Source organism: Musa acuminata, chromosome BXJ2-1, assembly GCF_036884655.1.
Source record: "Musa acuminata AAA Group cultivar baxijiao chromosome BXJ2-1, Cavendish_Baxijiao_AAA, whole genome shotgun sequence".
Classification (NCBI taxonomy): domain Eukaryota; kingdom Viridiplantae; phylum Streptophyta; class Magnoliopsida; order Zingiberales; family Musaceae; genus Musa; species Musa acuminata.
The window spans coordinates 30,542,504-30,569,568 of record NC_088338.1 but is presented as its reverse complement, the minus strand read 5'-3'; positions in this window follow the sequence as shown (position 1 = coordinate 30,569,568).

Genomic DNA, 27,065 nt, shown 5'->3' with positions numbered 1-27,065 from the left:
AAATATGAAAGTATTGGCATTCATGACTTGAATTTGATTGAAACATTGTATGTTTAAATTCATCATTCTCCTATGTTTCAAAAATTCTTTAAATGCCTTATGTGATGATTAAAAAGTAATGTTGAGATTTTCATGAATTTGACGATTTGAATGAGTTTGTATTCGAATTATGATCTTGACTTCGTGAAATTACTACTTGAATTTTTTTATCCCAATCTCTCTCTTATACATCTACAATTTCTATTATTCATAGAAAGAAGAGATTAGATAATATGAATGCATGCTGAATTTTCCTCTAAAATGAACTCTGCGTAAATATTTTTGCATACTTAATTTTCAATGATAAAATCGTTGTATGACAAAATATGTGCTTCAAGTCTCATTTTCCTTTTTGTTGATGACAAAGGGGGAGAAAAGTGATGACTTATATCATTCTTAATAGTATGACAAAATATGCCTTGCAAAATCCTTGAGAATATCACAAGATTGATTGATCATATTGAAAGCATGCCTTACATCGATATCATGAAATTCATGTTGAAAATCTTTATCTCCTATCGTAGTAAAAATTGTCCCATATCATTCGACTTATGATTTTCATCGAAGTTTCGCATTTACTATTGCTTAATGAGAATAACGATAAGCTCTACGGTTAGAACTTATCGGTTTATGCTTGAATTCAATGGATGAAATTCAAGTGTTTTCATCTTCTCATAATATGGCATATAGATAGGGGGAGTTATGTTTAACTCCGTCATCAATTGATTGTCATCATCAAAAAGGGGGAGATTGTTGAATCTCGGATTTTGATGATGAAATCAATTGATGGGTTAATTGATCTAATCCATATTATTGAGTTAAGTGTGCAGGATTAACTACGATAACCAGAAAACACAAAGCAAGAATACCGGAGTCAAGATCGATGGATGTTTAAGAGTCCGAAGAATCGTCGGAGATGCTGCCGGAACCAACCGAGAAGAAATCGGGAACCTATCGGAAGTTCGCCGAAGAGATCGTCGGAGGTTCACGGAGATCACCGAGAAGGCTCGGCTACTCGTTAAAGTCATCACAAGATCGGGAGCTTGATGGGAGTCCGTCGGAAGAAGTTCGTCGGAAAGCTCGCCGAAACAAGACTCGACGTTCGCGGTTGAAAGCTTGCTTAGGATGTGTTTTTGTTATGTAGTTCACTTGTAATTAGGATTAGGATTAAGAGATAATCCTATATCCTGGTTAGGGGCCAACTGGGCCACAAGTCAGAGTTGGTTTAGGCTAAAAATTAAGCTAAACCAGCGAACTAGAGAGCCAAGATTGAAGCCTAACTAGTGGCTGAAAACACTATAGTCGGGCTGAAAACACTGTAGGCGGTGGCACCGCCCAGCACCCGAGAGCTGGGCGGTGACACCTCTTTGGCTGGGCGGTTGCACCGTCCAGCACCCGAGCGTTGGGCGGTGGCACCGCCTGGTTGGGCGGTGGCACCTCCAGCACCGAAAACCCTAAGAAAATTCAAATTTTGGAGCCCAAAATTTGAATCCTCTTGAGGCCTATAAATACCCCTTAAATCTCAGCTGAGGTTACAACTTTTGAGAAGCATTTTTGATTGAGAGAAAAGTCTTAGAAAGTCTTAGCAAGTCTTGTTTTCAATTTGCTAGAGAGTTCTCCTCCTCCTTTCTTATTGAAAATTTGTAAGAGGTTGAGCTGCTTGTAAAAGGTTGTAAGAGGGGTGTTTACCCTTCCATTTCAAGAGACTTGCTAGTGGAAGGTGGGAGCCTCATCGAAGAGGGGCCTCTCAAGTGGAGTAGGTCATTTGACCGAACCACTCTAAAAATCGGCGTAATCTCTGGTTTACTTTTTATTATTGTCATTTACATTACTGCAAATCTTCTTACTGCTTTAGTTCCTCATTACTCTTGCTGCGCAACTTTAAGAATACGCCTTCAAGTTAAATTTCTCAAGTTTCGTTCTTAACGTACGAAAGATTTTGATTAAAATCGAAGTTTTAATCCGCTGCACTAATTCACCCCCCCCTCTTAGTGCCGCTCCGATCCTAACATAACCATCGATGTAGAGCGCCATCTAAGCAGCAACCTTTTTGTTTAGGAATTTATTAGTGCTGCCCATGTTGATGAGAACAGTGATCGGTTGTTGTTTGAGAAGGCCTCTAACTTTCATCGTTTGCGGGTTTGAGTAGCGTGTATCGTAAAGTAGGTTGGTTGTGGCTTTCTTTGCATCTTATTCTTCTTGTTCAAGGCTCTTTTCTACATGTTCAATAACCTCTTCTTCTACTAGTTCAATCATAAGAAGTCTCCCTTTTCTACAGCGATGCTCGCGGCTCCACGGCTCGTCGCAGTGCCAACATAACCCCTTTGCAGATCGCTTTCGAAGCTCTTCTTTTGTCAACCTTTTTGGTATAGGGGCTTGGTTGATATTAGGGGGGGCTGAGGGCTTTGGTATTGCTAGTCGGGGAGTGACTCTAGTCCTCTAGGCTTCATGGTTCAATCGCTCCTCTTGAAGTCGTGTGAAAGAGATGGTTGCCATAAGCTTGTATGGTTGTCGCGCTTTAACTTCTCCTCGGACTAGCCTCAAGCCCTTAATGAAGGTCCCTAATAGCTGTTTTTCAGACCAATCATGAGTTTGATTAGATTTCCTTTTAAACCTGGTTTGGTACTCCTGAATGGTGGAGGTTTGTAGAATCTTTGCTAGTTGTCCGTCAATGTTCTCGTAATCAGTTGGTCCGAAGTGGCTCAGCAGTCCTTCTTTGAATTGTCACCATGAGAGGACTCCATGAGTGTGTTTAAACTAGTCAAACCACTATATGGCATCCCCTTCAAGATGTATAGCCACAATTTCTATCATAGATGCATTCGCGGTTTTGTGGTACTGAAATATCGCTTCGCACGCGAGATCCAACCAATGGGGTCTCCTTCTTCCTATCTAGGGAAGTCCACCCACATTCGTGGATAGTTGGGATCGGTCATAGAGCCTCCCCTCTCTTGGAAGTCATCTCTTCGGGCTTGGTGTGATTGGTCAGAGCTCTCTCCTTGATGTGATTTTTTCGGGGTTTGTGGTCAGCCCAAACTGAGTTGGGTAAAGAGAGTCCGGATCTTATTCTTCATTCACGCGTCGAATGTTAGGATCAAGAGCACCAAGAGGGAGGGGAGTGAATTAGTATAGTGAAAAACTTTCGATGATTAAAACTGCATTCGTACGATAAAAGCGATTTTGGTAAGAAAGTCGATTCGTAAATCACTTTAACTTGTGATCAAGCGAGATGCAGTTAAAGCAAAGATATAAAGGTAGTTTGTCATTATGATGGAAATCAGAATGTAAGCGCAAACTGAAATATGATGTTCGTATGATAAAACTGATTTCCGTCTTAACGCCGATTCGGAAAATACTCAACTATGAAACACGTTTGTAAATGAGCAGAAGGCAGTAAGATACTGAGGAGGTTTGCAGTAAAGATAAGATACTCAAAGTAAATGCAAACCAAGATTTAGAGTGGTTTGGTCAAACGTGACCTACATCCACTTTCGGCTTCCTCCTCCGACGAGATCATCGCCGTCCACTAGAGGCCTTCCTTCAATAGGCGAAGGCCAACCACCCTTTTATAGTTTAACTCCTTTTGACAGGCTTAGGAGACAAACCTTACAGAATTTTCTCTCCTCTCTTGAAAGATCAAACCTTGGAAGAAAATAGGGAAGAGAACTTCTAGCCTTTACAATACTTTTGAGCTCTAAAATCATAGAGTAAGATCAAGCTTTCAGTGCTTTTGGGTTGCCCTTTCATGCAGGAAAGGGTAGGGTTTATGTAAGCTCCAAACTGGTTTGAATTTGGAGCTCAAAAGTGTCTTTTCTCGGATTTTCGGGGTCCTGGCGGTACTTCCTCCTGACTAGGACGATACAACCACCTGACAGAGCTCAGAGACTGAGCTCTAGCGGTGCCACCGCCTGACAGGGGCGGTTACACATCCCAGTCTCACTCGGAGACTGAGCCCAAGCGGTGCCACCGCCTAATTGGAGCGGTTGCACCGCCCAGTCTCGCTCGGAGACTAAGCCCAAGCGGTGCCACCGCCTAACCTAGGCGGTTGCACCGCCCAGCTTTCATGGGAGACCAACTCCTGGGCAGTGCCACCGCCTAGCAGGAATTCTGGTCCAAATGGGTTGGATCCATTCGGCCTAATTTGGGTCTATCAAGGGCCTAATTGCCCCCAGATTAAGTTAATGGGATCACCTCCCATTCCTAACTTAATCTACATGCTAACTACGATATTTCTTAAGACATTTACTGCAACTTGCTCTGGTGCGTCAATCGTTTTTTTCCGGCGAACATCCGACGAACCTTCGGTGATGCTACAGTGAACTTCCGGCATACTCCTGGACTTGCGATGATCCACTTACCGAGTTCCGACGAGCTTCTTTGGCAAGCTCCTGGACTTCTCGGATTTGTTCCCGCAGAACCTCCGACGACCGTCCGGACTTCCGTCGAACTCTCGAACCACCAACGTGATCATGGTCTTGACTCCGGCGTAACTCCTACTGCATGTCTTTCTTCCATCGTAGTTAATCCTGCACATGTAAAATAAAACTTCGATCGAGACAATTAATCCTAAGCAATTAACCAAGTTGTCCGGCATGTCATTGGTCCCTCGACACTTCATCCGATTATTCGACGCATCGTCCTCTCCTACGGCCTATTGCCCAATCGGCCAGTTGACTCCGCAACTTTAATATCCTTGGCATAATACCTGCTCTTCTTGGCCTGATGCCCGAGTCCATGGCCCGAAGCCTTTTGTCGATACGTCGACCGATCCACCGGCCCGACGTCCAATCTTCTGACATGTTCCTCCGGCACAACATGATTTTCCTGCTTTAATTGTCTCATCCTAATCAAAGTATCCTGCGTCACTGAAAATGTAGATTAAATCATAAATATATATCAAGTGGTTTCATCATCAAAATACGAGATTCAACATCAAAGGCTTCAAATTTTGCATTGATTGCCTCCTCATATGTCATAATATATGCCTCCAAATCTATAATTTTAAGATCTCTCTTTTGTTGTCGGGTTAAAGGCATATATAGGTTGAGAGAAGTGGTGGTCGAATGGGTTGGTGGATTGGTGGATGTAGGTTATGGTTTAGGCTTGTTTTGTGGCTATTTTGGATGTAGTTTGAGGGTGTCGTTTGATGGAGTTTTAGGGCTGTGATGGTAGTGGATGAAGGTTAGGAAAAATTTTTAGATCTGTGGTAGATGGCAGCAAAGGTTTGATAGAAATTAGTGGAAGTTGCTGCAGATATGTGTTGTCTCTTCGTCCATTGAAGGAAGATCGATAGTGGAAGTCGGTGGCCTTAAGTGTGGAGGAATCGGGAGTGAATGTAGGTCACGATAATCAAACCACTATAAAACTCCATTTGCATTTACTTTAAGCTCTTTAATTTAATTACAAACTATTTTACTTACTTATTCACTACTCTTATGAATGCTTTCAAGTTAAACACTTTTCGGATATCATTTTTAATCATATGATTATCACCCCCTATTAGAACCCATGCGGATTCTAAGCTTGGGGTTGATCTCTTTAGGGGATTGGCCTATTGGAACTCTATAGGCGTTCCTTCCTCTAGGTTGCTGCTCAAAGGCTGCTGAAAAGATTCATCTATTTTTTGTCAAAAGAGTATGAATACATGACTATTTATAGGGCTTCTAAACCCTAACTCCTAATAGGACTCCTATTCAAGACTCCTACTTCTAACCAACTCCTAATATGACTCCTACTTATAACTAACTCCTAATACTTCTCTAAGAAGTAACCTCCAGACTAATCCTAACCTTAGTTGGCCTCTTCATCTCTTTAATAAGGGTCAGCTAGGTAGGTTTTATATGAATACCCCTTTCAATTAAATTCAATTAGGACTCTCCTAGCTAGAGTCCCAATAGACCCGCCCTCTTCAAATCAGCCTTGTCCTCGAGGCTGACGATCAATGAATTCTGGGAATTTGATCTTTAAGTCGTCAAAGTTCTCCCTAGTGGCATATTCTGTTGGTAGGTCAGCCTATTGTATTAGCACTTCAGTAGTGGGTTGTCGTCGTCGAGTCACGATCCGTCGATCAATAATGGCACTCGGTTGGGACTGGTGTTCTCCTTGGATAGTCATATTTGGTAGATAACTTTGGGCTGTCTCGTTTTGTCCTAGATTGAGCTTTAAACACGACACATGAAAGACTGGATGGATTTGGGAGCTGGCGGGAAAGTCCTATCTGTAATCTACTGCTCCGATATGCTCCAAAATTTGGTAGGGTCCATAGAACCAAGGTGAAAGCTTCATAGATGCTCTAGTCTGGATTGATGTTTGCTTATATAGCTGGAGCCGTAGGAAGATCCAATCTCCTACTGAAATTTATCTTTCGCCTTTGTGTTGATCATATTATTGTTTCATCCTTGCTTGAGCTGTAGTGAGATTATCTTTTAGCAACGTCAGTATTTTGTCTATATTCTATAGTTCCCTATCTACTTGTTCTACTTTAGAGATGCCCAACACATATTTTGGGATCACAAGGGGAGGTCGGCCGATCACAAGGGGAGGTCGGCCATACAAAGCCTCACAGGGAGTAGATTTTATGGATGAATGATAAGTTGCATTATACTACCACTCATCCCAGGGAAGCCACTTTATCCACTCTTTTGGTCGGTCACTGGTGAAGTATCTGAGGTATGTCTCTAAGCACCTGTTCACCACTTCAATCTGATCGTTGGTTTGTGGGTGATATGCCATATTCATTTTTAATTTAGTGCCCTGCATCTGGAATAACTCTATCCAAAATATGCTCATAAAGACCCTACCACGATCACTTATAATAGATCTCAGCATCCTATGCAATTTTACAATATTCTCCATAAGGATTCGAGCAAAACTAGAAGTAGTGTGGGGATTACGAACAACACAAAAGTGAGCATACTTTGTAAGGCGATCAACCATGATAAGAATTGTACCTTTTCCTTGTGATGAGGGAAGCCTTTCGATGAAGTCCATTGATATATCAGTTCATATTGAGTCCAAGATGGGCAAAGGTTGCAGCTTTCCGGGACTTGCCACTATCTCGCTTTTATGTCATTGACATACATCATATTGTGCCATAAATTTAAAAATAATATTTTTCATCCCTACCCAATAAAAATTTTGCTTAATTCTCTTATAGGTTCTAAGGAACCTAGAGTGCCTAGCTGTAGGTGTGGAATGCATCTCTTGAAGGATTATCTTTATGTAAGTATAATTTGGCACAAGCACAATACATCCCTTATAGCACAATTCTTTTGAGTCATAATTGTAATGAGCCACGGAGCTTGGTGTTTCCTCCAATTTTGTTATTATCTTACTAGTCTCTGGATCTTCTTACCATTCCTTCTTAATATCCTCAAGGAAGTCGCTAGTCGGAAGTGAAACAGCCAAAAATTCAACTTGCTCGAGTACCCACGAAAGCGCATCTGCAACAACATTCTCTTTCCCCTTTTGATAAGTTATTTCATAATTATATCCAAGAAGCTTTTTTACCCATTTTTGCTGCTCAGGGGAAGATATCTTCTGTTCTAAGAAATATTTTAGGCTTTTATGGTTGGTCTTGATTTAAAAGCATCGCCTGATCAAGTACGATCTCTATTTGGTCGCCGCATGCACAATCGTGAGCATCTCCATGTCGTAAATAGTCATCATGAGATAGGAAGAAGATAATGCCTTACTTGTATAAGTGAGGGGGCGGCCATCTTGCATTGGTACAACACTAATAAGCGAGGGGGTAGCACGAGTATGGGTGTTGTCATCATTACAGGTTTAAGTTTGTCGAAGGCGGTGGTGGCTTTGTTTGACCATTGGAAAGCATATTTTTTTAACGAGGAAGTAAGGAGTGCACTGATCTTTGCATAGTTTTTCATGAACTTGCGATACTAGCCTATTAAACCAAGAAAGCCACATAGCGATTTTATGTTCGGCCAGTTCTACATTGCTACAATTTTGGAGGGGTCCACCACCACACCTTCCTCTGATATAATATGCCGAAGATATTCCACCTTCTATTGAAGAAAGTTATACTTCGATTTTTTGACAAAAAGAACATGTTCTCGCAAAATCGTCAAAACAAGTCATAAGTGTTGAAAATCACTTTCAAGAGTAGGGTTGTAAATAAGGATATCGTCAAAGAAATCCAGCATAAACATAAGAAGATAATTCCAGAAAATATCATTCATAAGGTTTTGGAAGGTGCAGGGAGCATTGGTGAGACCAAAGGGCATTACCAAAAATTCGTAGAGGCTATTGTGCATTCGAAAGGCAATTTTCGGTATGTCTTCTTCGCACACTCATATTTTATTATATCCAAATTGAAGGTCCAGCTTTGTGAAGACTCGTGCTCCCTTTTATTCATCAAGTAATTCATCTATTACTAGAATAGGGTATTTTTCCTTAACTGTTATGCCATTGAGAGCTTGGTAATCAATGCACATTTGCCATGTTACATCCTTCTTTCGTATGAGGAGCACCGGTGAAGAGTAGGGGCTGCAACTTGGCCAAATAACTCCTGTTTTGAGCATCTCTTTTATAATCTTTTCTATTTCATCCTTCTAGAGATATAGATACTAATATGGCTGAGTATTTGCTAGAGGTTTGCTCGAAAGAATCGGTATACAATGATCATTCCGATGGGTAGGATGTAGGTTGCCCGGTTTGTCAAATATATCTGAAAATTCAGCAAGCAAAGGAAGTAGGTTTGGATCTTCAAATTATGTTGGCTCTCTCTTAGTTTTCTACTCAAGTTATACCAAAAAGCCGCTGCATGCTTTGTGCAGAACCTTCTCCATTTGTTGTGTATAAATCATCGTTAAGTCGCCCCCACGTTTCCCGTGCAATATCACTTGTTTCCCCTTACTGTAAAATTTCATAATTAGTTTCACAAAATTCTAAGAAACATCACCTAATGTCATTAGCCATTCGTTGTCAAGCATGGCCTCATAATCATCAAGCTGGAGGAGGAAGAAATCTGCACTGATCTATTGGTCCTGCAGCAATAGCTTCACCCGCGGGCACCTATGATCACACTTCAAAATTCATCCGTCGGCGACTTTAACATCAAACCTGCTACAATTCTTGATAGGTAAAGCCATCCAGACAGAAACCTTGCTGTTCATAAAATTATTAGTGCTCCCAATGTCAATAAGAACGGTGATAGGTTGTTGCTTCAGAAGCCCTTCCACTTTCATCATTTGCGGGTTTGCGTAACCGGCAAGGGCATGCATCGTAATATCAATTGGCTATTGTTCTTCATCCGCAACCTCTTCCTTATGCTCCTGGACCTCCTCCTCCATGTCTTTAAGAGGTTGAATCAGTAGGAAGCGGCCCCCTTTACAGTGATGATCGCGGTTCTACGGTTCGTCGCAATGCCAATAAAGACCCTTTGCTGATCGGTCACGTAGTTCTTCTCTTGTCAATTTTTTTGGCAGCAAAGGATAGCTAGGAGTAGAAGGAGGTTTATATGCCACAGGCCTAGGAGAGGTTCTCATCCTCCAAGCATTATAGTTGAGCCATTCTTCTTGTATTCAGGCAAAAGAAATTGCAGTTGTCACGGTACGGGTTTGCCATGCCTTAACCTCCCATTTTATCTCTAGCTTTAGTCCTTCGATAAATGTTCCTAACAATTGATGGTCAGTCCAATCACAAGCAAGGTAGGAGAGCCTCTCAAACCTGGTTTGGTACTATAGAATCGTAGAGGTTTGTCGAATCTTTGCGAGTTGGTCATCGATATTTTCATACTCCGTAGGTCCGAAATGATTCAACAGTGCATTCTTAAATTGATTCTATGTCAGAGCCCCATGATTATATTTCAGCCAATTGTACCATTGAATAGTGTCTCCTTCAAGGTGTATGACAGCAATTTTCACCATAGCATCATCCCCACTGGGTCTCTTTCTTCCCATCGTGGGAAGTCCACCCTCATGCGTGGCTGAAGCATGTCCGAGGGCTATCCTTCTTTCTCTAGAGACCTCTATGAACTCTCTCCTTTGTAAAATTTGGTTGGACTCGGCGGTTGTCCAATTTTGAATTCTACAAACAAAGTGCATAATTTGTCCTTCAAGCACGATTCAAGCCGCGATTCAATCCGAGATTCCAATGCTTCAAATTTGGCATCAATTGGATTTTAAAAAGCAATACATAAGCTTGTAGGTCAGAGATGTCCTTGTCTTTTTTTTGTTGATGCATTAATGGCATAGGGTGGTGGAAGGTTCGAAAAAATTAAGATCATAGAAAGATACTATAGTAGATTTTTACGTCTAAAGTGTAGCAGTTTGGACATAAAAGGTTAGTATTTTATATTGAGAATTTTTTGATGAAACAAAAGGGAAATCCACTATTAGGAAGTATCAAAGCTGTTATAAAAATTTTGTAAAGATTTGGATAAAAAAAAAGCAGTATCAAGATCAAACAAATTGTGCTATGCGGTTGGAATTTTGAAGTGCATCTTTCATCGTAGAGATAAAAACTTTATGACAAAAAGTTTATGCTACAATATAGGAACAAATTTTTTTTTTGGTTTTTGAATAAATATAACTAAATTGCAGTAGTAGTAAAGTCGGAAACCAGAACCTATTGTAATTCATGGGGAGATCAAAGGATGATCCACGGAGGTGGAGATGACGGCGGAATTCAGTGACAATCTTTTAAGCAACTGTTGGAATTGATTTGAGCGGTTGTGGAGGGCTAATGGATGACTGTATTGTTAGGATCAAGAGTGGCACTACGAGGGGTGGTGAATTAGTGTAGCAGAAAACTTTTTTTATTTCAAAAAAATGTTCGTTTCGATCAAAACTGATTCCAACGAAAATGGTTTCGATTCAATCTGTTTCGGAGAAAATATGAACTTGAAACCTTTCTTAAAAGTGCAAGAGAGGATTAAGGAGATTTGCAGTAATGTAAATTGCACAAATAAAAAGCAAACCAGAATTTAGAGTGGTTCGGTCAATATGACCTACATCCACTTTCGGATTCCTCCTCTGACGAGGTCTCCGGCGTCCACTAAATTTCATCCTTCAATAGGCAAAGGTCAACCACCTTTTACAACTCTTTCTCCTTTTGCTGGGTTTAGGAGACAACCCTTACAAGTCTCACTCCTCTTTCTTGGATGGTTACAAGGCTAAGAGATGAAGGAGGAGAACTCTTCACTTTTACAACACTTTAAGACTCAAGAATTCAAGATTATGCCAATGCTTTTCATGCCCTTTCATGCAGAAAAGGGTGAGGTTTTTATAGGCCCCAATGGCTTCAAAATTGGAGCCAAAAAGTGTCTCATCTCGGATTTCCACAGTACTGGTGGTACCACCGTCATTATTGGGAGATACCACCGCTTGACACCTGACACTAGGCGGTACCACCGCTTGACAGGGTAGTACCACCACTGGCAGCATTAACTGCCAACAGTACCACTGCCCAGTCTGGGTTGTACCACTGCCCAGATAACTTGGGGCATTACTTTCCAAGCGGTGCCACCACCGGCCAAGAATTCAGGGGCTGAATTGGTTGCTCAATTCGGCCCAATTCAGCCCGTTAAGAGCCCAGTTGGCCCCTAATTAAGTTAGTGGAATTACCTCCCAATCCTAACATAATTTATGATCTAACTATGACAATTAAGACATAATCATAGCACTTCTTATTCCTGTGCATCAATTACTTGTCCGGTGAGCTTTTGCCGAACTTCCGACGAACATCCAAAGAACTCTCGGCAATGCTCCGATGGACTCCCAACAAGCTCCTGGACTTTATGACGATCTTCTTGTTGAGTTTCGATGAGCTTCTTTGGCAAGCTCCTGGACTTCTTGGTTGGTTCCGGTAGAACTTCCGATGAACATCCGGACTTTCGATGAACTCTTGAACTCCCAACGAGATCTCGATCTTGATTCTGGCACAACACCTGCTTTATGTCTTACTGCTATCGTAGTTCATCCTGCACACTTTTCTCAACATATAGATTAGATCAAATAATTTACAATTGACTTTATAATCAAAATCTAAGATTCAATAATCTCTCCCTTTTCGATGATGACAATTAATTGATGACAAAGTTAACCTTAACTCCCCCTATCTATATGCCATACTTGAGAAAAGATATTCTTGAATTCAAGACCTTTGAATTCAAGAAACAAACTGATAAGATATATTCATTAAACTTATCAACATGCACATCATGATTCCTATCAAGATCTAACATATGCTTCCATGTTTTTATCAAAATTATGTTAAGGCATGACATCCATTTTCAAGCATAATATCTCAAATGTGAAAGATGACAAAGATAGCAATTCATCATTCTATGGCACAACATCAATTGTAAAATAGTAAGTTAAGCTCCAGATATCTTATCATAATGAAAAAAATTTATCAAACAAATATTTCAAGTATATATGATGAAATACATTGTATACATTTGTCATCAATTTACCACATTTTGATATTATTTCTCCCCCTTTGTCATCAACAAAAAGGAGAACAATTCAATAATGCAAGTGTGGTAAAAAAATTCAAACAAGTTTCACACTTAAAAGTTCTCATTATTAAATATTATCAACATTAAAGCGATAGATTCTATCAATTTCTCCCCTTTGTAATCACAATTTTGCATGAAGAAGAGGAAAGACGGTAAGGAGGGAACCCATTAGGAACTAAATTTGTGAAATGATTTAAATCAAGTCAAAAATGATAAATAAGTTTTCATTAAAATATGCTTTCATTTTGACAAAGAAAAGGGATTCATAAAAAGGATCAAGATATCCATATGAAATCAAATCCCCAATCTTGCAAATAATTATCACACATGAAAATTCATCTTTCAAAGATTAAGATATCCATTGGAATTTATAAAATTCATCTTTCATGAGAAGAAAAAGGAAGAATTCATGGGAGAGGAGTATCACATGAAGGAGAAATTCATGAATAAAACTTCATAGTTAGAAGAGCATTACATCAAATCCATTTCTCATTAAAAATTCACAAAAGTGAAATCCGTGAGAGATGCATTTGTTAATGACTTCCATGTATCAAACATCAAGATATTGAAATGCACAATCACTTTATGCATGATAAAATGTTTTGGCATAGCCTTTATCACTCTTTGCATAAAATATCATTATTATTGCATTGTAGCATTCAAAAGTTCATAATATTAAGAATCCGATAATGCATCATTGGTATGATAAAGAGATCACAACATCATAAAATTTTTAACACAGAGTTTTGACATCAAAGTAAGAGTTGTAACATCTAAGAATCTTATTCGCATTATAAGAGGAGAAGATTCCCACTCAAACATCATATAAAACTTATATGGGAAAATGCATATGGCTTATTGCACATACTATAAGATCATGATTTAAGTGAGTGATCCAAGGAATCAAGAAAGTTCGAAAATGAAATTTAACAAATGCATGCATTCGAACAAATTAACATTCCTAATTCTCTTCTAATAAAATCAAATTATTCTTCACTTAAAGGCTTTGTAAAAATATCGACTAATTGATGATTGATATTAATAAACTCTAAGATTATATCATAATTATTAACATGATCTCATATAAAGTGATGTCCAATATCAATATGTTTAGTTCTAGAGTGTTGAATGAGATTTTTTGTTAAACATATTACACTTGTGTTATCACATTTTATGGGAATATTTTTAAAATGAATCTTATAATCCTCTAAAGTATTTTTCATCCACAACTTGTGCACAACATGCACAAGCTACAATGTACTCAGCTTCGGTTTTAGATAGTGCAATCGAGTTTTGTTTCTTGGAAGACGAAGAAATAAGTGCATGTCCTAAAAAATAATATGTTCCGGATATGCTTTTTCTATCTAATCTACATCCAGCAAAATCCGCATCTGCATAAGCAATTAGTTTAAAGTTCTCAAATTTTGGATACCATAATCCTAGATTACTGGTACCTTTAAGATACCTAAGAATTCTCTTAAGTGCTTTAAGATGAGATGTCTTAGGATTAGATTAAATCATAGCATAAAGTCCTACACTAAACATAATATATGGTCTAGTTGCGGTAAGGTATAGTAAACTTTCTATCATACCCCTATAAGCTTTTTGATCAATGCTTTCTCCACTTTCATCAATGTCTAACTTAGTGGAGGTACTCATGGGAGTATTGATAGCCTTTGAGCTATCCATATTAAACCGTTTTGGCAAATCTAAAACATATTTTGTTTGATTAAGAAATATACTATTACTTAGTTGTTTGATTTGTAAGCCTAAAAAGAAAGTTAATTCCCCCATCAAACTTATTTCAAATTCAAGACTCATACTTTTAGCAAATGATTCACTTAGAATTCATTCATGGAACCGAAAATAATATCATCAACATAAATTTGAATAATAAAAAAATTATTTTTAAAATTTTTGATAAACAATGTAGTATCAATCTTGCCTTTAGAGAAATTATTTTCAATAAGAAATGAGCTAAGTCTCTCATACCAAGTCCTTAGAGATTGTTTCAATCCATAGAGAGCTTTAATCAATTTAAACACATGATTAAGAAGATTACCATTCTCAAATCCGGGAGGTTGTTCAACATAAACTTCTTCGGAAATAAAGCTATTAAGAAAAGCACTTTTAACATCCATTTGAAACAACTTAAAATTATTGCTACTAGCATAGGCAAGGAGCATCCTTATGACTTCTAATCGAGCTACAAGAGCGAAGGTTTCTTTATAATCGATACATTCTTCTTGGTTGAAACCTTTGACTACTAATCTAGCCTTGTTTCTAACCACGATACCAAATTCACCTTGCTTGTTTCTAAAGACCCATTTAGTACCAATAACTAAATGATTATTTGGCCTTAGAACAAGCTTCCACATCTCATTTCTCTCAAATTGATTTAACTCATCTTGTATTACGATGACCCATGAATCATCTTTTAATGCCTCATCAATGCATTTAGGTTCAATTTGAGAGAGAAAAGCGACATTTGTACAAAAATTCTTAAGAGAGAAATGAGTTTGAACCCCTTTAGATATATATGTCTTCTATGATTAGCTCCTAGGTGGAGAAGGGAATTCATTTAAATTCAAAGTATCAAAATTAAGATCATTATCAAAATCATTTTTCTTAACTTCGGAAACTTCATTAAAAACCACATGAATTGATTCTTCTATAATCAAAGTTCCTTTATTAAAGATACGAAAAGCTTTAGAAATAAAAGAATAACCAAGAAAAATTTCTTCATCGGATTTTGCATCAAACTTTCCTAAGGTATCTTTTTCTTTCAATATAATACATTTACATCTGAAAACTTAAAAATATGAAACATTGGGTTTTTTGTTATTCCATAACTTATAAGGAGTTTTGGAAAGTAATGGTCTTACTAGAACCCTATTCATGACATAGCATACCATATTTATGGCTTTGGCCCAAAAATAATCGGGTAGGCTATGTTCGTTTAACATGGTTCTAGCCATTTCTTGTAAGTTTCTATTCTTTCTTTTTACTACTCAATTTTGTTGAGGATTTCTTGGAGTAGAGACGTTGTGGTTGTATCCATTAGATTCACAAAATTCTTGAAAATCATGGTTTTAAAATTCACCACTGTGATCATTTCGTATTGATAAAATCATAAAACCCTTTTCATTTTGAACTAGTTTACAAAATATAGAGAAATACCTAAAGCAATCACTTTTGTGTGCCAAAAAGTAAGTCCATATGTATCTACTAAAATCATCCATAATAACAAATGTATATTTGCCACCTCCTAGGCTTGATATAGCAATTGGTCCGAACAAGTCCATATGGATCAATTGCAAAAGTCTAGAGGTGCTTATTTGATTCTTAGGTTTGAAGCTACCTTTTATTTATTTTCCTAGTTGACATGCATCACACACATTATCTTTGACAAGCTTGATATGAGGAATTTCTCTTACAAGTTCTTTAGATGAAATTTGAGAGATTAGTTTTATGCTAGTATGACCTAATCTTCTATGCCAAAGCCAAACATTGTCATTCAAAATCGTAAAGTACATTTCATTACATAGATCATTAATGTAGATAGTGTATACATTATTTTGTTTTAAGGCAATCATAGATGTGTTTTTGTATGATTTTCAATAATGCAAGCATTGGATTTAAATTTAATGATGTATGCTTTATCACACAATGGACTAATGCTTAAGAGATTATGCTTTAAGCCATCAACTAATAACATATCTTCAATAAAGAAGTTGGATTTGTTACCTATGGTTCATTTGCCAATGATTTTACCCTTGTTGTTGTCTCCGAATGTGACATATCCTTCGTCAATGCTAGTGAGCTTAGAGAAATGAGATGGATTTCTAGTCATATGCCTTGAGCATTTACTATCAAAGTGCTATCTCTTGCTCCTAATTTGTGATGGTACATTTTTCTAAAAAAAGGATGATTTTTAGGTACCAATTTGACCTTGGGTGCCTCAAAAATCGATGTACATAGCTTATTATGTTGCATTGAGTCATTTGAGGTTCTTTTAGGTGTTAGAATCAAGAGCACTAAGAGGGAGGGGGTGAATTAGTGCAGCGGAAAACCTTCTACGATAAAAATCGCGTTCGTTCGATAAAAGTGATTTTGGTAGGAAAGCCGATATGTAAATAACTTTAACTTTTGATTAAGCGAGATGCAACAAAGATATAAGTGCAGTTTGCAGTTATGGTTCAAATCAGATAGTAGGCGCAAACTGAAATATGATATTCGTATGAAAAAACTGATTTACGTCTAAATACTGATTCGTAAATCACTTGATTAAGCGAGATGCAGTTAAAGCAAGGATATAAAGGCAGTTTGCAGTTATGGTATAAATCAAAACGTAAACGCAAACTGAAATATGATGATCGTACGATAAAACTGATTTATGTCTAAACGCCGATTCGGAAAGTGCAAAGCTTGAAACCCGATCGTATATGCGCAGAAAGCAATAAGATTTTGAGGAGATTTGCAGTAAGGATAAGATGCTCAAAGTAAATGCAAACCGAGATTTAGAGTGGTTCGGTCAATCTTGACCTACTCCACTTTTGGCTTCCTCCACCGACGAGGTCATCGACGTCAACTAGAGGCCTTCCTTCAATAGGCGAAGGCCAACCACCCTTTTACAGTTTTACTCCTTTTGACGGGCTTAGGAGACAACCCTTACAGAATTTTCTCTCCTCTCTTGAAAGATCAGAACTTGGAAGAAAAGAGGGAGATGTATTCATCCTCTTTTAACAAGCAATAGATGAATCTTTTCTGTAGCCTTTGAGTAGCAAATTGGAGGAAGGAACTCGTATAGAGTTCCAAGGAGGCCGATCTCCTAAAGAGATCAACCCCAAGCTTAGAATCTACAAGGGTTCTCTCAAGTGACCTCACCAATAGCTACTACAATAATCTTTACTCCATTGCCTATCTTGAGGTCCATCTCGTCTCTTGCCAATCTCCTAAGTCTTACTAGAACCTGCAATAAATTGTAAATATAATAAGTACTATCGGTATCCAATACTCATGTATTATCATAAGAGTCTGACAAATGGAGACTGATTATAAATATACCTAATGCTTCTCCAAGCTTTCGTTTCACCCTTTTTGTAAGGTACTCTTTCAGTTCCTCTTCTAGTGCTCATCTTTGTCATAATTGAAGTACCAGCATTTGTCCTCTACTAGGTCTTTCTTAGCAACCTTTGCTTTACCCGGTCCGTCCTTACCTTTGCCCTTCTTAAGGAACTTTTCTGCTTTCCTTTTCTTTCTGGTCTCACTAGTATAGAGAACTGATTTCTCTTTCTTAATAGTACTCTTTGCCTCCTTCAACAAATTAAGAAGCTTATTGAATCTCGAATTTTGATGATAACATCAAGAGGTGAATTAATGATCTAATCCATATGTTGAGATAAGTGATGTATGTTAGGAACGAGTCGGCACTAGGAGGGAGGGGCGCGAATTAGTGCAGCGGATAAAATGGTCGGTTTCAAAAATCTTCATTTTGATTAAACATGTTTCGGAGAGATATTAACTTGAAATCTCATTTATAAGTGTAGTGAATGCAGTAAGCAGGTAAGACAGTTTGCAGTAAAGATAAATAGCAAGAATAAAAATGCAAACCGAGTTTTATAGTGGTTCGATTGTCATAACCTATAAACACTCCGTCGATTCCTCTTCCATCGAGGCCACCGACATCCACTAACGATCTTTCTTCAATGGGCGAAGATCAACTACCCTTACAACTCAATTCTCCTTTTGACAAGTTCAGGAGAGAACCTTTACAACCACCCTTACTCCTCTATCAAACAAAACTAACACTTTGAGCTTGAGAGGAGTTCTCATAAGAATACAATAGCATTTTTCTAATTTTTTGCTCTCAATTCTTCTGTATTTTAACCCAGGATGAGAGGGGTATTTATAGGCCTCAAGTGAATTCAAACTTGGAGCCTAAAAGAGTCTCATCTTGGGTTTCCTAGGTCCTAGCAGTACCATCGCCTGTGCTGGTTGGTACCACCGCTTGCAGCACTAACACTGGGTGGTACCACCACCCAGTCTAGCGAGACCACCACCTAGAAAACTATGTTTGGGTGGTACCACTGCCTGACACTACCATTGGGCGGTACCACTACTTAGTTTGGCAGTAGCACCGCCCGACATAGTCTCGGAGATTGTGCCACGATGGTGCCACCTGTTGGGTCACTGTTTGGGCCCTGCACTTGGCTCAACATAGCCCAAACTTAGGCCCAATTGACCCCTAATTGAGTTGGCCCAATTCCAATCCAATTATGTGCTAACTACAAATTTTAAGACATTTACTAAGCTAAATAAGTTTGTAAGTCTAGGTTTTTTCCAGCGAGCTTCCGACGATCTTCCGGCGAACTTCCAACGATCTCTCGACAATGTTCTAGCAAACTTCCGGCAAGCTCCTAGACTTCACAATAATCTTCTTGGTGAGTTCTGATGAGCTTCTTTAGTAAGCTCCTAGACTTCTCGGTCAATTCCGGTAGAACTTTCAACGAACGTCCGGACTTCCAATGAACTCTCGAACTCCCAACAAAATATCGTTCTTGACTCTGGAACTTCATTTTGCTTTATGCCTTGATCGCTATCATAGTTAATCCTGCATACTTAAAACCAACTTCGATCTAGATAATTATTATAAAGCTTGAATCAAATGTTGTCCGGTGTGTCATTGGTTCATCAACGCTTCGTCTGATTCTTTAGCGCATCGTCGTCTCTTGCGGCATATTTTCCAATCGACCAGTTGACCTCCACAATTCTGATTTCCTTGGCACAATTTTCGCTCTTTTTGGCCTAATGCCTGAACCCATGGTCCGAAGCCTTTTGTCAATACGTTCATCGATCCTCGGATCGGTCGACGTCCAATCTTTTGACATGTTTTTCTCCAGCCCAACATGATTTTTTCTGCTTTAATTGTCTCTCCCTGATCAAAGCTTCCTATGTCACTCAAAACGTTGATCAAATCATAAACACAATCAATTGGTTTCATCATCAAAATATGAGATTCAATAATCTCCCCCTTTTTGATGCTGACAACCAATTGATGACGGAGTTAACCTTAACTCCCCCTATCAATATGTCATATTGATAGAGCCTTGAATTCAAGTTGAATTCAAGTCAAAGCAGTCATGTGATCATAAAATCATGCATAACATCATCATACTTTTCCCCCTTTGTCATCAACAAAAAGGAGAAGTGTAACTATCAAGTGTTTGAGATATGATTTCAAATCATTGCATAATAAACATAATCTCAAGTTTTATCATCATGCAAGTTAGCAAGTTTTAGAGATGTGCAGAGTTTAGCATGTTTTCTTTTCTTTGCAATGTTTAAACTAGCAAGTTTTCGAAAAAAAATGCAAGATAGCATTTTTGCATCTTGTTGAAGTGTGCAAGCTAGCAATTCTTGCTTTCTTTTGCAATGTGCAATTTGCAAGTTTTGCTTCTTGAGATAGGCAAGATAACACTTTTGCTTCTCTTGAGATTGTAAGATAGCAATTCTTAGTGATGTTCAAGATAGCAAGTTCTACATCATGTAAGCTAATGAATTTTACAATATTTTAGAACATACAAGCTAGCAATTTTGATATGTTCAAGAAAGCCACTTTTGCTTCTTGAAATATGCAAGTTAGCAATCTTGGATTCTCTTTTGAGATGAACAAGCTAGCATGTTTTTACATTTTTTTAACTTATGCAAGCTAGCAAATTTAGTGATGTTCAAGATAACGAGTTCTTTCTTCTCTTTTGAGAAGTGCAAGGTAGCAATTTTGCTTCATATTGAGTTTTTCTCTTGCAATTTGTAAGCTAGCAAATCTTTCTCTTTTTAGATGTGCACACTAGCAATTCTTTCTCCCCCTTTGTCATTGGCAAAATGAGGGGAATAACAATACAATGGTGCAATTAATTTCCTTTATATCAATTTACAAATTATGATAAAGATAAAAGTGTCATTCTTATTGCAATATAAACCTTGAATTCAAATTAAATTTAAGTCAAAGCAATTTTAATCATGATTCACATCATATGCAATACATCATATACATCATCATAAAAAAATCATAAGTATTGCATGCTTTCATATCATCACATGAAGGATAACAAGAAAAATTTGGTGATGAGATATAAGGAATTATAAAAATCATATTATGAAAGATAAGATCATGTGAATACCAAAATACATGATTCATATAGTAAATCTCTTCTTTAAATAAAATACTAAGAAAAAAATCGTTGGAGTACAAAGAAGAGATCTTGGTTCAAAAAAAATCTCAAGTAATTCCAAAAAATCAAGATCATGATTTGGATAAAACTCATTCAAACTCAAATCATCAAATCATCAAAATTCCTTTCAAGAGATTCAAAATGGCATAAAAACTTTATCAATCTCTTAGTGAAAAATCAATAAGATTAGAGAAACAAAATTTCAAGAAAAATGTTTTCCTCTCTTTAGTTGTTTCAATTTATGTGATTTGATTTCATGCAAGCATTTCTTTATCTTTTATGCCAAACAAAAATATGCATCATTGATTAAAACCGAAAAACATATTTCATCATCAAAGTCATTATGACTACAAATATAAAACATTAAACATAAGGCTTCTTTAAATAAGCGATTTGATTTATCATTTTGATTCCAATGATAATACATTTTCCTTTTTATGTGTTTCAATTTAAGTGATTGATTTCATACAAGTATGCTCAAGTTTTTTTCATATGAAAACCATACATCATGTTTAAAACCAAAAAGCAACTTTCATTACGACAAAGATCAATCATCATGCATAATTTCAAAATATAAAATCATCATTACATGCATGATCATCATACATAATTTCAAATCATCATTTTATTATTACATCATTAATTCATCAAGCATAGTTTCATTGAACATAAAGCATCTTGAATTAAAATCAAAAGGCAATACGGAAATCATCAAGAAACACATTATTTCTTCTTAAAAACATACATATGATTATCATTAGATTTAAATCTAATATTTTGTTCCTTTATCATAAAACATATAATTTTCATGATCAAAAATAAAAAGAAGCATGATATATATTTTTTATATTTTTTATTTTTTATTTTTTACTAAATAATTTAAAAATAACTCATGAAAAATCATCAAGTAATTTTAAAATAAAGTAAAGGAGTTTCATTTGAGTTGTTTACCTCATTGTCGAGAGTCATCAAAGCGAAGTTCGTCTTCATCGGTTTGCTCCTCGTCATCGGATGAGCTCAATTCATCCCAATGTGCTTCCTTCATCTTGTGTTCATAACAAGTAGTTGCATTCTTTTTTATTTTTATTCTTTAATTCTTATTTTAAGAACTTTTTAAGTTTTATTGTGAGAAGTTCAAGTTCACCATCACTTGAGCTTTCGCTCGAGTAGTCTTCTTTTGTTCTAAGTGTAAAATCCTTCATTTTCTTTGGAAGGTAGTTCTCAAGTTCATCAAATTCATCATGTGTCATTTCATAGGTCATTAATGACCTGATAAGTTCTTCAAGTGGGAAATTATTCAAATCCTTGGCCTCTTGAATGGTCGTTACTTTAGGATCCTAACTCTTTGGAAGGGATCTCAATATTTTATTAACGAGTTCAAAATTTAAAAAATATTTGTCAAGTGCTTTTAGACTATTGACGATATCTGTAAAATATGTGCATATGTCTCCAATAGTCTCGCTTGGTTTTATTTGAAATAACTCGAAATCATGCATCAAAAGATTAATCTTCGAATTTTTTACTCTACTGGTGCCTTCGTGTGTGGTTTCAAGAGTGTGCCAAATATCGAAAGCTATTTTGCAAATAGAAACTTAATTAAAATCGTTTTTGCTCAAGACACAAATTAGAGCGTTCATAGCTCTAGCATTCAAAGAAAAAAAATTTTCTCTAAATCATTCCATTCGTTCATTGGAGTAAAAGACTTTTGAAAACCACTTTTGACAATATTCCATAAATTCAAATCCAAATAAAGCAAGAAAACTCTCATTCGAGTTTTTCAATATATGTAGTCTGTCCTATAAACATGGGAGGACGAACAATAGAAAAGCTCTCTTGAAAGCCGAAGAGAGCCATTTCTCTTGGGTATTAAACTAAATGAGAAATAATGTGGCTCTGATACCAACTATTAGGAACGAGTCAATACTAAGAGGGGGGATGAATTAGTGCAGTGGATAAAAACGTCAGTTTCAAAAATCTTCATTTCGATTAAACACGTTTCGGAAAGATATTAACTTGAAATCTCATTCATAAGCGGAGTGAAAGTAGTAAGCATGTAAGGCAGGTTATCGTAAAGATAAAATGCAAGAATAGAAATGCAAACCAAGTTTTATAGTGGTTCGGTCATCATGACCTACATCCACTCTATCAATTCATTTTCCATTGAGGCCACCGGCATCCATTAATGATCTTCCTTCAAAGGGCGAAGATTAGTTACCCTTACAACTCGATTCTCCTTTTGACAGGTTCATGAGAGAACCTTTACAACCCCCCTTACTCCTCTCTCAAACAAAACTAACACTTCTTATGTATTTTAACTAAGGATGAGAGGGATATTTATAGGCCTCAAGTGGAATCAAACTTGGATGAGAGGGATATTTATAGGCCTCAAGTGGATTCAAACTTGGATGAGAGGGGTATTTTAACCAATTTTTACTCTATATTTTTACTCTCAATTCTTATGTATTTTAACCAAGGATGAGAGGGGTATTTATAGGCCTCAAGTGGATTCAAACTTAGAGCCTAAAAGAGTCTTATCCTGTGTTTTCTGGGTCCTGACGGTACCATTGCTTGTGCTAGGCGGTACCATCGCCTGTGCTGGGCGATTCCATCGCCTACAACACTAACACTAGGCGGTACCACCGCCTAGAAGATTGTCTGGGTGGTACCACTACCTGACACTACCTCTGGGTGTTACCACCACTCAGTTTAGTAGTACCACCACCCGACATAGTCTCGGAGACTGTGCCACAATGGTGCCACTTGTTGGGTCACTGTTTGGACCCTGCACTTGGCCCAACAAAGCCCAAACTTAGGCCCAATTGACCCCTAATTGAGTTGGCCAAATTATAATCTAATTATGTGCTAACTATAAATTTTAAGACATTTACTAAGCTAAATAAGTTCGTAAGTCTAGGTTTCTTCCGGTGATCTTCCGACGAACTTCTGACGATCTCTCGGCAATGTTCCAACAGACTCCCGGCAAGCTCCTAGACTTCATAATGATCTTCTTGGCGAATTCTGATGAGCTTCTTTGGCAAGCTCTTGGACTTCTCGATCAATTATAGTAGAACTTTTGATGAACATCCAGACTTTCGATGAACTCTCAAACTCCAAACGAAATCTCATTCTTGACTCTAGGACTTAATTTTGCTTTATGCCTTGATCACTATCATAGTTAATCCTACACACTTAAAATCTACTTCGATCTAGACAATTATTATAAAGCTTGAATTAAATGTTGTTTGGCAAGCTCTTGGCATGTCATTGGTTCATCGATGCTTCATCTGATTCTTTGGTGCATCGTCCTCTCTTGTGGTATATTGCCCAATCGATCAGTTGACCTCCATAACTCTGATTTCCTTGGCATAATTTTCGCTCTTTTTTCCTCGATGCCTGAACCCATGGCTCGAAACCTTCTATCGATACGTCGACCGATCCTTCGGCGCGACATCCAATCTTCTAACATGTTTTCTCCAGCCCAACATGATTTTTCCTACTTTAATTGTCTCTCCCTGATCGAAGCTTCCTACGTTACTAAAACCAAATATCAAATCATAAATACTATCAATTGGTTTCATCATCAAAATCCAAGATTTAACAATGCATGACTGACAACGATCGTGAGAAAGGCAAAATGATTAAAGAAGAATTCAAGTTGGGCCGGAGTCAATGATCGAGCATTGTGTCAGATGAATCGGGAGATACACCGAAGGATCAGATGATTCAGTGAAAGCTTGCCAGAAGTTCGCCAAGAGTTCACCGAAAGCTCATCGGAGGATCGTTGGGAGTTCGCCAAAAGTTCGTCGGAAGATTACCGGGAGTTTGTTGAAAATTCACCGAGAGTTCGATTGAACAATTGATTTATATGACAACCTAGATTGTAAGTAGAGTAATTGATTTAGCCTTAACTATTGTAGTTAGGAGCTTGATTTGAGTTAGTTTTGGGAAAAATCCTACTAACTCAAATAGGGGCCAACTAGGCCCATAACAATGCTAAATTGGTACGGTTGGAAAGCTCATTCAGCCACTTGGAGCCACATCAGGTGGTGGCACCACCCAGACTAGGCAGTTGTACCGCTTAAGGCTCAACCTCCCAAGTGGTCTGGGCAGTGGTACCTGCTAGTCATAGGTGCCCAGCAAGCCAATCACGTGAGTGATGGCACGTGTGACTTGATACATAATCTTTTTGCTTATTATATTTTGGCGTATATCACTTTATAACAATTGCATATGTGCATATATATATTGTGATGTCCTTGGATTTGTGCAATGGGAATCGGATCATGATGAGATCACGATAATGAGATCGATTCACCTTTAAACACATATCCTAAATAATCCCGATCATAGGTTACTCGAGAAGGACATCGTGATAACCGGATAGACTGGTGTGCTGTATACCCGTCCATATGATGGATGCAGCTGGTCTCATAGTTGCTCGTGTAGGGACACTAGGGATACAGTACAGGTGCTCATTGGAGAATGAGTTCACTGATTGATCCGCTTACGGAATGCTGGATGGTTGATGATGCCTTATTGTTAGACAACGATTCCGTAGTCCTAGTGGTGTATCTGGTCCTTAGACTTGAGACACCAAGGATGTCCTGTATGAGTGCTCCACTCTTTGATACCAGACTTATAGGTTTGGCTGTCCCCAGATCTAGTACAGTTGGTCATTGGGAGTGGTAGTCGACCTTACGAGGGCTATTGAGTGTCAATAGAGGATCATCCACTCTCGGCGTCATGAGAGGAATATCCTATGTGTTCTTGCTCAGACAAATCCCTGGCCAGGGTCATTCGAGTTGAGAGAGAAAGAGTTCTCCGGGAGAATCCGATTAGAGCGAGACTCGAGTAGAAACCGTATGGGTCTGACAACACCATGCTTGATATACGGTCTTTGGGATATTAGATGGATGAGGGACTATAGGTACATGGTAACTGAGGACAAACAGGTCCAATGGATTGGATTCCCCTATATCGTTTGGGGACTACGGCATAGTGGCCTAGTATGTCCGTAGTCGATGAGTCAAGTGAATTATTACAGAGATAATAATTCACTCAGTCAGAAGGAGTTCTGACAGGTATGACTCACGGCCAGCTCGATATTGGGCCTAGAGGGTCACACACATATGGTAGGCATTGCGATGAGTAGAGGTTCGGATATGAGATATCCGACGGAGCCCTTGTCTTATTGGATGCAAATCCAATACCCACTAGGGAAGGACCCATTAGGGTTTGACACGGGATCTCTATAAATAGGAGGGATTCACAGCCTCAGTCTTTGCTTGCCTTTCCTATTCTCCTCTCCCTCTCCACCTCAGAGCAGGCTTGGAGTTTTGAGGAGCGTCGTCGCAACCCTACTGTGTGGATCACCGCTAGAGAGGAGGACGCTTGACCTCCTTCACCCTCTCCTAAGAATCTGCAAGGAAAAAGGGATATACGATCTCCCTAGGTAACACAATCTCTATACGCAGTTTTGTGTTTTGCGGATTTTTGCGCACCAATCTTCGCACGACGACAAACATCTTTTTGGGAATCGGGGATTTTTGTTTTCTTGTTCTTCTGCTGCGCATATGATGTCGCCCCCCAATGATTTCCCAACAGTGGTATCAGAGCCAGGTTGTTCGTGCGAATGATTGGTTTTGAACTGCGTGTATTGTGTTTAGGAAGAATTTTGACGTCAAAATCGTTGAGGCAAAAGCGAGGAAGGGCAGCAACAGTTGCTGCCCTCGATCTGCATGCCTGCAGCCACCTGCAGCGGCAGCCGCAGCCAGGCAGCACAGCGCCGGCGCATGCGCAAGCGCTGTGCCTGCAGCAGCCGGCCGGCGGTCTGCTTGCAGCAGGCTTGCTGCTGGCGGGGCTGGCAGCCCACGGGCAGTGCCGCCGCAGGGCAGCGACGCGCGACGCCTGCCGCCGCTGCTCCCGCGGGCGAAACCCCCCCAACAAGGGCGGCCGCCCGACGGGACAGCATCGCCTGCGGAGGCAGCGGCGCCCGAAAGGGGAGCCCACCCGCAGCGGCATCGCCGCCAGCGGGCGTGCCACCTGCAAGCGAGGGCAGTGCCCTCGCCCCGCCGCACAGGCCGCCGCCGGCAGGGTGGCGGCGGCGGCAGCAGCGAAAAGGGGAAAGGGCATTAGGGTTTTCTGGGAAAAAGACAGTTTTGCCCCTCGGAATTTGAGAAATTCCATTTTCTGTCTTTTGTCCAAATTACGAAAATACCCTTGGGAATTTAGAAATTCCCTACATGTCCTTGATTTCAGAAAATATTAATTAATTAAAACGTTTAGTTGATTATTATTTTTATTATTATCTA